At 43.6% G+C, this 12,276-nt stretch overlaps 1 protein-coding gene across 3 annotated transcripts in view; it reads right to left on the minus strand.

Moving 5' to 3' along the window:
* The window catches only part of rftn1b (raftlin, lipid raft linker 1b), a 112,026-nt gene extending 104,874 nt beyond the window's left edge, over positions 1-7,152 (minus strand). The window contains exon 1 of one of the 3 annotated variants that reach the window (XM_079344203.1): positions 6,532-7,152. The gene's annotated coding sequence lies outside the window, so the exon portion shown is untranslated. The other 2 variants (XM_079344205.1, XM_079344204.1) reach the window with 2 other exon arrangements.
* Between the last annotated feature and the right edge of the window lie 5,124 nt (positions 7,153-12,276).

Raw genomic sequence — 12,276 nt, forward strand, 5'->3', positions numbered from 1 at the left:
CGAACCGATGACCTTCCCTGTTAAGGGATGAACTGAACTGAACTTTGAGCTCACTGATTTTAAGGCTGAATTTGCACAGCACTCGTCATAAACATGTTTATTTCGAATGTCAAAATGGTGATTTTAAAACGGGCACTAACTTCAATGAGATGTTATTTCAAGTTCAACATTTAACTAATTATTATTAAAGAAACAAAATGTGTAACAAACAGTCACCTAATACGAGAGAAGTGTTGCGAGTGAATGTGCAATAATGTTGGAGGCCTCCGTCTCCGCGTCTAAACTCTCGCTCCCTCCCGGAGAAGGAGGCCGTGGTGCCGAAGGTGGAATTGCTTTTTCAACTCAATGAATTTTGTTATATTTGCTTTGAATGCCCAAGGACGCTACATAATGGCGAGCCTGCGGGAGGAGCAAAAAATATGGAAGATGAGAGGTTAGAAGTAAGGCAGAGTAAACAATAGTGTCTGTCTGAGATTCTCTGTCGTTCCGACGCTCTGGTTGGCTCCGCGGTTTTCGCCATGGCCTCGGCCAACCTCGTCTCCGTACAGTCTCAAGGGCCCTGAATACACGCCGTCAACACACACACACACACACACACACACACACAGACGCACTCATCGAGGCAGCTATTGCCATGGGAACCAACCCCTCTATGACTATTCCCTTCTCCGGAGAATAATAGGCACCAATCTTTCTAAACCTCTCTTTCATTGTCAGATTCTCTCTCTCTTCTTTCTTTTCTCTATAAGCTCTCCCCCTTCTTCATCGCAGACTCTCTCTTCTCCTCCTCTCCCTCTTTTCTCTCCTCCGTGTGAAGGACCACGTCCTCCTCTCTGCTCCGCACGCCTCTAACAGTCCTGTTTTATAATGCATGATCTATCCACGCTGGGATTTGTACAGTTCTCATAAGTATAAACATGAATCCCGACCAAACCTGCACAAACACTGTCGCTTGTTTTCAGGCTGCAGCCACAGACTCACAGTAAAAGGGGGATTTTTTTGTTTTTTAAGTCATTTTAATACAACCGAGAGAGAAGTTAAAATTGGAGTAGAAAAATTCTGCCCTCTTTTGCTTTCTTTCTCTTAAACACAGAAGAGTTTGAAGAGATTTCCCGTGAGTGACTCATTGCTTTCTGTGAACTCGCTCCAGGCGGGTCATTCTTTATTAAAGCCAGCCGAGGCCGACTTCTTAGGTTTTCAGACACCCTATCGACATGTCCGCGTTGAACATTACCCAATCAATATGGCTGCAATTTTCCAGACCACCCATTACAACAGGAGTCAATTTGCCTCATAGAACAATCAAGGCGCATTCTTTCCTTTCTCTTTGGTTTCGAGCTAAGCGTCAACACAAATGTCTGAATTTGTGGATACCGGCTCTTTTGTTTCCTGTCTCGCCTGAAGGACTCATCCTAATACGCCGTCTCAGGTCTAGGGCAACGCCAGAGGCTTGAATAACTTAGTATCTTCAAAAGCACGATCACTGTCACCTGGCAGGGGGAGAGAGAGGGAGGGGGGGGGGGGGGGGGGAATCATCTTTGCCCGAGTTCTTGTAAGCGAGCGTTTCAGAGGGAAAGGATGAGAGACTCGCAGCACAGGCTGCAATCCAGATGACACCTTGTCATGCGAACTGCTTAAACTCACACCTTATCAACCGGTGTGTCATTCAGGCGTGTTTACTGCCCCGAGTTTATATCACTGCCAAACACGGTGCCAAATCTGATTTCTATGCAACCAATGAAACCAAGCTCCTGCCAAAAATGTACCAAACAACAACAAATAACTAAGTTTTATCTAAAAAAGAAAAGCGACTCAGTCAACGTTTTTGTTGGAGAAGTCACCTCCTGGCAACTTTTTTTTTTGGCATCCATTCCCTCCTATGTTTATATTTCATCATGTCCCGAATCTGCATCTTGTTAGTTTTTTCTCTGGGATTAAGAAGTGCAGCATGAAATGAGAATAGAATGAAATCAAGATGGTTCAAAAATAACTGCTTTCAATTAGATGTACCCCTTAAATTGTTATGAGTATAGAACGATCCGGTATTTTGTTGTGTCTGCCCGTGGCTGTTTGTCTATACATACTGAGCGGAGACGAGTGCACACTATGGTTCACACACGCCAGCGCTTGCCAATTACCTTAATCAAATTTCACACCACACTGGGGGATTGACTGTGCCCGGATCAGATAGCAAACATAAGTTGATTAAAATACATGTTTGCTAAAAGACTGGAGCGAAAGAAAATCAACAGAGAACATACACAAACTGACGGCTCAAAGTGAGGATACGCGAGAAACATGTGAAACACCACGGCTGTTACTGTGAAATATAAAATGTTTACAGACTGGTTCAAACAACGAATCGTGCTCGAATAGTTCATATCTTTAACTGCATGCACTGTTGGGGGTGAATTTATTTTAGAACTTGACTTTTTATTTTCCTTTATGAAGGAGAAGAGTTATGAATGATTTGGGGCACTGCTGATCTTAAGTCCCGCCTCAGCTCCAGAAACTTGACGGCTGATTGGCCTGCTCTATGATCCTGTATTTCAGGGGGTTGGACTTCTGAGAATTGAATTGAATTTCGGTGTTAGGGGGTGTGAAGGTGCATTTACTTTGGTCAGATTTTTTTGTAGTCTGTAAACCTCTTAGGAAGCTACTGAAAACCCGTCTGCAGGGAGACCCCTGCTGCGATGTGTCGGAGACCCCGGTTGTATTGGTATTTCATATGGAATTTGTTTTGTGTCCTTAAGGTTTGGAATATCCTCCTTGGATGCTTGTAAGCCATAAATAAAGACTCGTAAATCTGCGGCCATAAAAAAGGCATGCCATTATTAAAGGTTAATGGATCTGACATTCAACTAGAACATCAAGAATCCTTCAAAACAAATGCTAATAAAGTCAAAGTCGATAGTTTTTCACCCTCTAATAAGTCATCACAGGAGGTTGATCAGTCATTTGCAACTTCAAATATTAAATCATTAACAAAAAGGTCTTAAAAGCAACAGATGGAGTCTGCTGGCGTGTTTTAAAGTCCCAGAAACTAATGATTGGTTTACGCATTTTACGACTTTATCAAACGAATACTAAACGTGCAGACCCTTTTAAAGAGTTCACTCCTCCTCTTCTTACATGCCCCTGATTCGTGGCAGTCTGTCGTAACCCCAATCAAATGAGTATCTGACAAAGTCAAAGTCTTTAGAGTGCAAACTTTTCTTTTCACTGTCAGAGTTCGTGCACTGCCGCTCAGCCCAGAAGCACCGTCAAGAAAACAAGAAGAATTTCTTGTAATAAAAAAAAGGTCTAACTTTGGAGGAAACACACTTGAACCCAGCCTGCTGAAGCCTCACATTATCTGTTCAGCTGATCTTGTTCTGAGTAAAAACTGAATACATTTTCACTCAGACGAGGAGTTTGCAGTTTGTCCTGTATTGCAAACATTATTTTAGAAAGAGCTCAGTGCCAGTGCAGACAGAAGGAACGATTACATGTGACTGCTGGGTAGTTGTTTTAACAGAGACTTCCAAGTGTCTCAAACTTTTCTGTCAAACATTCATGCCATGAGAGCCATTTTGTAAGAGAGAGTGTTTAAAGGTAGAGTGTGTACATTTCCTCCAACAGGGGGCTCTCAATCAAAAGATGACGTCGAGGCCCCTCGATGAAAACAAGCTCAAGCGTCGACCGTACATACAGCGACACTACGGCAGCTTTCCGTAGCAGCTTACGCTTCCTTGTGCAGCGACCTTTAGCATAACGGCCGGTGTTGCCATGGCAACTATAAAAATGTAGCATCTGTCATTGCGGCTCTATCATGGTGGTCATAGTCTTTCATGGCGAGTGACACTATAGGATTTCTCTGGCTTTGATAACCGTCAGAAAGATATGAGTAACGTAAGCACTCAACGAAAAAAGAAATCTGTAATTAATTTACATTTTAGTGTTTAAAAATACTACTCGATACGATGAAGCCACGACTGCTTCCTTAAGTATTGCTCGCTCCCCCTGCTGACTGTCTCAGACATAAGCTCCGCTAACTTCCTGTTAGCAGATGGGACGTTAGCTATAAAATGTAAATCCGTTTTCTTTTAACATATTTTCTGTGTTCACACTTTAGTGAGTTCTTATTATGCTAATTTATAGGGGGGGAAAAAGACTCACTGGAAGCAGAAATCCCAGAGATGGAAACTGTCATGTTTGGGGATCCAATTGCAGAAAAAAAAGGAAAAAGGTGATTTATTTTAACAAAAGGAAAAAAAACAAAAACTTACTAAATAATAAATCCAGAATGTCCAGAAGAAGAAAACACGGGAAGCCACAAGGAATCAGGAAAAACATGGAACATGCGACGTCAGATTGGAACAAACCAGACACAGAGTGTAAGAAACACTGGGACTAAACAGACAGAGGGGTAATCAAACACAGGTGAGACTAATAAGACAGCTGAGGACAATCAGGGTAATCAAGATTCAGGGAAACGCAGAGGGGCAAGAAACAAGACAAAACTACAGAGTACAACACACAGGGAACACAGGGAGAAGACATAACTGGAAACACTAAAAACTAGACACAATAACATCACACTATGAAACAATCAACACTAAGAAACACTAACAGAAAAATTTGAACTAAAACAAGACAGGAAATCAAAACTCTGGAAATCAAAACTAAATCATGACAAAAACTGGACAAAAAAACTACATTTCCCTACGAAAATATATGTTTTCGTAATGAAGGGTAATTAACCCTTTCAGCTAATGTTCTCTTCACTTTTTGAACCGCAGAATCTGAAGGGACATTGTAGCGCGGCAAAGCCCAAACCACAATCACTTCCATATTTCTAACAGCCGAGTAGCAGAGCGGTCAGTGTGTGATGCCACCATATGGGGTTCTTATGTAGACGTGTTTTCTCTTTCTGTGTGTGTGTGTGTGTGTGTGTGTGTGTGTGTGTGTGTGTGTGTGTGTGTGTGTGTGTGTGTGTGTGTGTGTGTGTGTGTGTGTGTGTGTGTGTGTGTGTGTGTGTGTGTGTGTGTGTGTGTGTGTGTGTGTGTGTGTGTGTGTGTGTGTGTGTCCGCCCTATGTTGAAGTGTTCATGTCATGTGCAGCATGTATGCATGCTCACGTGTTTGCTGGATGTTGCACGAATCATTTTCCCTTTGATGTACATACTTGACACAGAACACATGGCATTTTCTACTCTATGCACACATGTGTATGTGTGTGTGTGTGTGTGTGTGTTTCTGTGAGTAGTGTGCAAACAATCTGCGAGCGTGGATTTTTTTTGTTTTATTTGTGTGTTGCACGTTTTGCATTTTGCATTAGTTGTCTTGTTTAATTATACTCATGAATATACATGTGTGCTTAATCTTATATGTTGTGCATCATTTCATATTTGTGTTTTCACTTTTATCTTTGTTTGCATGTGCGTGCATAACTTTGTGTATATCATGTCTCGCAGTTTGTGTTGGTGGTGCATGTGCTCCATATGCTGCACGCCTTTTGGGTGATTGCATTCTAATGTTCCTGAATTTATCAGTTAATGTTTTCCATGCATGTCAGAGTTTGTGTGTGTGTGTGCATGTGTGTGCATTAGCGTGTGTGTGTGCATGTGTGTGGGTGTGTGTGTGTGTAAGACAGACAGCCTGAGACAGAGAGAACTCCTGACCCACCAAACACTGTATAGAGTTAACGCAGCCCGATGCTCCACAACCCACCAGCTGGAACTAATTAACAGCAGCTCGGTCAGACGGAGCTCGCTCACTCACTTTCTCTCTCTCCTACACACACACACACACACACACACACACACACACCCATCTCTTCCTCTCTCTCATGCCCCTTTCTTCCTCTTCCTTGACATCCCCCCCCCCACCCTTCCTTCACCTCCTGCCATCTCTCAACTTGTTTTTCTCTTTAAACCTCCTCCCCTCGCACACTCACGCATGCTTAGATTAAACCGGAGAACATATTGCAGGCATGTAAACTTGCAGAGACAAATCAGCTCGCATGCTAACCTGTATTACCCTTCATCTGTAGATAACGTATAGCTCACAAATCACACACTCCCCCTGTGTCTTTTCTCAGGAGCGGGAGTGGTGTGTTACTGTATGCTGTGCACATCTTCAATCACGGTCAGGGTTGGTTCTGTGATTGGATCCAGGTAGACATTTTTGGCATTCTCCGTCCTGTTTTGTACCATCCGTAGTGCATGTGACTTCTAAACAAGCAGACCTATTGATGTGCATGATGAATAGCCAGAGTGTGTGGGTAAGTGTAGGAACATGTGCGCGTGTTATGTGTGGTAGAGCGGGATTTGGAGCTTCTTGTTAAACACTGTACTCAGAAGCCAAACGTGTGGCTTGCGGCATCTTCTAAATAAATCAACTCTCTGTGGTGAACAGTTGCCACCGTGCAGTCCAAGTTTACAGTGGCAGCATGTTCAGAGAATCAGACTTGAGTACAGTGACGCGTCTGAAGTACGAGTTCATGCACATGTGGAAAGAAAGCTTCTACTGAAACAGAAAGCAAACTTACCTGTTTGACAAAATCGTTGAAAAGTTCACTGCTTGGCAGCAACTGGAGCAGAGCTTCCCGCAGAGAAACACATTCTACTTGGAAGGAAACCAGCACCGACAGAGGATGGATGTTCAGATCCCGTCCGATAAGCTTCCTGAGGTTGCCTTGGAGCTGCCTGGATTAAAGGAAACACAATCCTCCGGCAGGCAGGCAGGCAGGCAGGCGGGCGACCGGGCAACAGAGAAACCAGAGCAACTGTCAGCAGCAGCAGCAGCTCCAGCGGTTTGCTTCGTCTTCCACACTTCACCACCTCACAGAGCTCAAACACACTTGTAAAGCTTGCCGTGTTTAGGTCATGCTCAAAGTATGCCTGTGTTACGATGTTCTGCAAGCTCAGGGAAACCACATCCTGTCACATATTTACCTCCCTCCCCTTGTCTCTCCCTCTCTTTTTTCTCTCTGTCTTCCTGTGTGTTGCTCGCTCTCTTTCTCTCTCTCGTTCTCTTGATTGTCTGAAGCAAACTGAGCGCTCCGACCCGGCGTCTGCTCAGCACAGCCCTCTCCGCCTCTCTGCCTATCTCTCCAGCAGCCGCACCAGTTCCACTCGGCTGACTGAAGAATCCATCTGAGGGAGAGCAGGAGGAGCAGGAGCAGGAGGGGAGGGGAGAGGAAGAGCGAAGGGAGGAGGAGGAGGAGAGGGGGCTTGACTGGGAAATACCAGAGTTAGAGAGAGCGAGGAGGAGGAGGGTGGGTGTTGTTTAGGGAGTGAAGCACTAAAGAAAGATGGAAGGACAGAAATAAGAATCAATAGTTAGTTTGAGAGAGAGATGGAGAGAAGTAGAATGAAAGCAGGATAATGATGTGCCATAAAGTCAATACACACACACACACACACACACACACACACACACACACACGCACACACACACACAAGTTTACATGATGTTTTTGGGGGGCTTTTAACTCAAAGAGAAGGTTAAAGGGCGCTTGTATTGGAGTTGTTTTTGCTGAATGAAGATGATCTATGAGTGTGTTTGTGTGACTCTCAGTACTTCCCTCCTCTGTAGTGGTGATGCATATTTAATACGTCCGGGTCAGGACCCCCTATAGCTCTCTATTCATTATTTAAGCCAGTTTGTACGAAGAGAGAAACACCACCACTTCTGGTACATAAACTGTGATTTCCAAAACAATAACAACACGGCCACTGTACTCCCTGAAAAACCACAACAACACTTACACAGCGGCGCTAAGATCCTGGCGGCCTGAGGCGACTCACGTCTGCATCACTGCTGACATCAGGGGAGAAGTTTCCATCACCGTCAGTCTCCATCATTAACTCTCTGCAATGCTTACAAGTCTATTGATGGATACAGTAAGTGACTGTGTGATTTGACCGTACTTAAAATGTTCATCCTGACTCTGATGTTTTGGAATTTGATGAATGTTTTCTCAATGCATGAGGAGGAGGTTACTTGTAATACGATTTGGAACCAACGTCTTCTCCCTTTGAGGCTGTTTAGCATCTTTTCGGTTCTTTGTTTGGGTGTCGTTGCCCCCCTGTTGTAGTGGATGTCCAAGGCAGGACTGTTGGTTTTGTTCCATTTGACCCGACTGGATTTTGTTTTTGAAGCTCGACTCAAACCATGAGGAGCGGGATGAGATCACGCAGGACACAGCTGGTTACTTTGCCTTGCTGACGCTGATTGGCTGTTCATTTGGAACCTGTAATGTCAGTACAGGGGTGACATATGTGAACTGGAGTCTGTCTGTTTTATTTTGAAATTGACCTGATGCTCTCTGCTTTCCCCTTGTCTCGACTTCTTGTCTGGGATGATTTGCCTTGCTCAGCGGTGCAGAGCGGCGTGGCGCTTCAAGATTTCAACTTGGACTGACAGCTGCGCAGTCGAAACACAAGCATTCACTGAAGAGGACGTGATCAGCTAAGTGCACAGCCGGACGGAAAGTATTTTCACAAGGATCCTGTGGAATCGGCCAGTCAGTGCCACTTTAAATAGGGGGACACGGCTGATCTGGCATCAGGAGGAATCCCTGCCATGCAGTAACTGACAGCAACCAAATGTTGGGTTAACAATGTTAGCAACAAGCTACCTGGTACAGGGACCAAACAAAGTCTTAAAAAGAAGAGGAAATACTGGACTTACTCAACGAGTCGAAACAAGCACAACCTCACAGACATAACACTATTGCTCTGTAACTACTGGCTGTGACAGGAAATACTGTACATTGGTCATTTTTGCTAATATTTACTTTTCTAGTTCGTTTTTATCAGGTTTGGGGGTGGAGTAGCAAAGATAATCACTCCCATGATTCCCCGCCAGCATCTGTCGAATTAGCTGTTTCATCGATAGATTTGTTGGGCCTGTATGTACCATTTGGACTTTGTTTGTTTCGAAACCTGTCAGCAAAACATGTCCTCTTTGAATCTAATATTACTGGAGCCTCTTTTAATCCAGGATTTTTGGCAAGCTAGCTCAACAGACAAATGTATTTGTTGCTTTTTGATGGAACCGTTTTCATTGCAGCACAAGACGGCCAGGTCAGTGATCCAGAGAAAGGTGCTGATTGAAGATGTTTTTCAATGATGAGTATTTTCACAGGCCTCAGAGTCTGTTTTTCAAGGATGTTGTAAAAGCTACAATGTGTTGCTTTTTTTTTTTTAACGAGACAACAGCCGTCAGACAAAAACATTGAAACATTTAATTTTTCAGTTAGTCAGAGTTTTAGTCCAGGAACAACCCATCCTTTTTGGATGTATTGATGTGAATATCTGCACAGGATCAGGATCTGGAGGATCAAATAAATGTGTGGGCGGCTGATGTGACCTTGGCTAAGACACCCTGAATTGCTCCCGCTGCTTCGAGTGATGGCGTGTGAATGGGATTAGTGATTTGTGATGATCTCAAAATTACACCCCAATGAAAAGACTGTATGCAATTAAAGTGTGCGGGAAAGAAAAAAAAACATGAATAACAAGATAGACTGAGGTGTGTCTTTCTTTCTGAACAGTAAAGTAAAGTCGCTGCACAAAGAGATTGTGACATTGGGCTCTTCTCAAAGTCCTTTTGAGCCTGGTAGCCGATTCAGTCACTCGTTGCTGCCTTTTCAAGGAGAGCCCTCGCTGTGCAGCTCACTCAAGACTTTTACTATGAGAATCTAACTCCAGGCTGCAAACTAATGATATCTCTCATTTTTAAAAGATGGAACTTTGCTGCTTCTGTGTTTTTTTTATTCTGTCACATGAGGAGCACCATTAGACTTTAATCACCCCTCTCACAAGCATGAGCGGAAACTGCCAGCACGTATCTTGATCTGGGCGACGTGCATCCGATTTTGGAAGGGCGTTTTTCTACCACAGAGAAGGAGGTTCAGCGCTTGAAGGGGAAAGGGTCACTGAGGCAAATCATATCTTTGAAACACCCATGGAGAAGCCTGAGGTTGGAATAAAAGAACAAAAGAAAGTGGAAATGTTGCGTTCGGTGAAAGCTCCACTGGTTTCCCAGCCCTTTAGCCCAAATGGAATCAAACAGATGCCAAAATGGTGAAACCATCCTGACTGGCGCTGAGGTTTGAATGGCGCTAATGATCACCCACGGTGTAATTGCCAACATGCTTTAGCTTTGAGAGGTAGCTGGAAAACATGCCAAGAAGTGAGAAAAAATGTGTGATGACATGACATTTGCATGATGCAATTTCAAAATGTTTCCCTTCAATGGTTTTATTGTTCTATGTGTTTAATGTTGTGTGACTTGACCTTACTGCTAAATCGGCCTCAAAGGTCGTCCCAATGAACGTCTTCTGTGGACACTGAGGGACAACTACAATGGGACGAATAATCAAAGACGATTCATAAAGAGAGACAGCCAAGCATAGCTGGTATTTATGGACTCACACAGCTGATTGGACGAGCCCGTAGGTCAGACAAAACGCATCACTGAGTGAACTTTCAATCTATTCTCTGCTGTAAATAATAATTTTGTGCTATCACGGTTTTTTTAAAAATTATATTCAAGGTTTCATACAATGAGAGTACAGTTGTGTTTAGTGAGTGGACCTCACGTGCTCCCACAGCTCCTCTTCTGTTAGAGATGAGACACTGCCCCCTAGTGGTCAATGTGAACTATGAGCTTAAACAGAAAAGAGGAAAAACATCAACATTTCTTCTGTTACGCTCAATTATTTCCTTTTGATTATACAGTACATTCTGTATATTTGTCATAATATATTTTTATGTTTCCTATCAAAACTCCAGCTGTAGTTCTTAGTATTTCATATCTTTATATCTGAAATTTAACACCATGATGAAAAACAACAGGGCAACCTTCTCAGGTGCTGATTGGTTGCAGGAACATACAATGAAATAAAATCTACCGTGGCAAACAAGGCACGCAATAGTTCTTCTTTGACCTGGAGTTATGAATATCGTGATGATTGGTCATGTGACTGTATATGAGTACGCCCATGTGAGTGTAGCCTACTGGGTGACACTGAGGAAGCTTCAGGGGAAACATGTTTCCTTACATTAAAGTGATTTTAAGACTTTTTTCAGTGAACAAGGATTTTTTCATTTTTTCAGTATTATGAAGAACTTGAAAGCTACAAAACTGAAGTGAGAATGATCGTGTTGAAAATGTACCCATAGCTTTCTTTTAGTATTGTAGTTGTTTTTCAAAGAGCTTGTCATCTGAATGGGCTCTTAGCCAGTTTGACTTTCAGTACTTTTCACTCTCTTTGGTGGGAAACAAAAACAAAAAAGATTTCCAACTTCCCAGACTTCTATCTGCCCATCTACATTTTCCAGCTCCTTCTCTGGGATTCAGAGGCGAAACCCAGGCCAGACTGAATATATAATCCTTCCAGAAAACTCTCGGTCCACTACAGGGTCTCCTCCAGGTTGGGCGTGCCGGGAAAAAACCCACCAAAGAGAGGCCTCCAGGAGGAAACCTAATCAGATTCCCAAACAACCTGATCTGGCTCCTTCCAATGCGAAGGAGGAGCGGCTCTACTCTGAACTCCCTCCGAATGTCTGAGCTCCTCATCCGATCTCTTAGGCTGAGCCCAGACACCCTCCGGAGGAAACTCATTTCAGTTCAGTTGTATCCTCGTATCTCATTCTTTCGGTCACTAACATTTCCACATAACTCTGCTGACTTGTGCCGTCGGTTTTCCGCCCATGTGCTCGCACTCAAGGCTCTCGAACACTCGTCCTTTAATGGGAAAGCCTCGGCTCCCTTTTTGTGTCAAGAAAACTATATCTGACTCAGAATGGACCCACAGCAGCCTCCTCATATAGTTTTGTTTGTTTAATATTTTTTTAAAACAAGTTCACATATAAACCCACCAGTTCCAGACCCCTCAGGGCCCACCCAGTCCTACACCCCTGGCTCTGACAGATATGCTGTATTTCGTCTCTGTTGAATTTCATTAAACAGGATATCTTCATTTTAATCCACACTTTGTGACTTGGCTCCAGAGATGACAATGTCCGTCTGCCTGTGTTGATCCAGCTCATTGTAACTCCAGGTTTGTTAATTCCAGACAATTAGTCACACCCGTCTGGTGTCTCGCACACACTCACAAGATCCCTTTTGTCGTTTGTATAAGGCAAAATGGGCTTCCCATTAAACCCAATGTAAATTCCTTTACAGCAAATGTAGATGCTGAGGGAAAGCACTCCATCTCTCCAGCAGACGGGCTGTCATGAGACCTCGAATAAAGATGGAGAACGTCTGTGATGGGAGG

This window comes from Symphodus melops, assembly GCF_947650265.1.
Source record: "Symphodus melops genome assembly, chromosome: 5".
NCBI classification, from domain to species: Eukaryota; Metazoa; Chordata; class Actinopteri; order Labriformes; family Labridae; genus Symphodus; species Symphodus melops.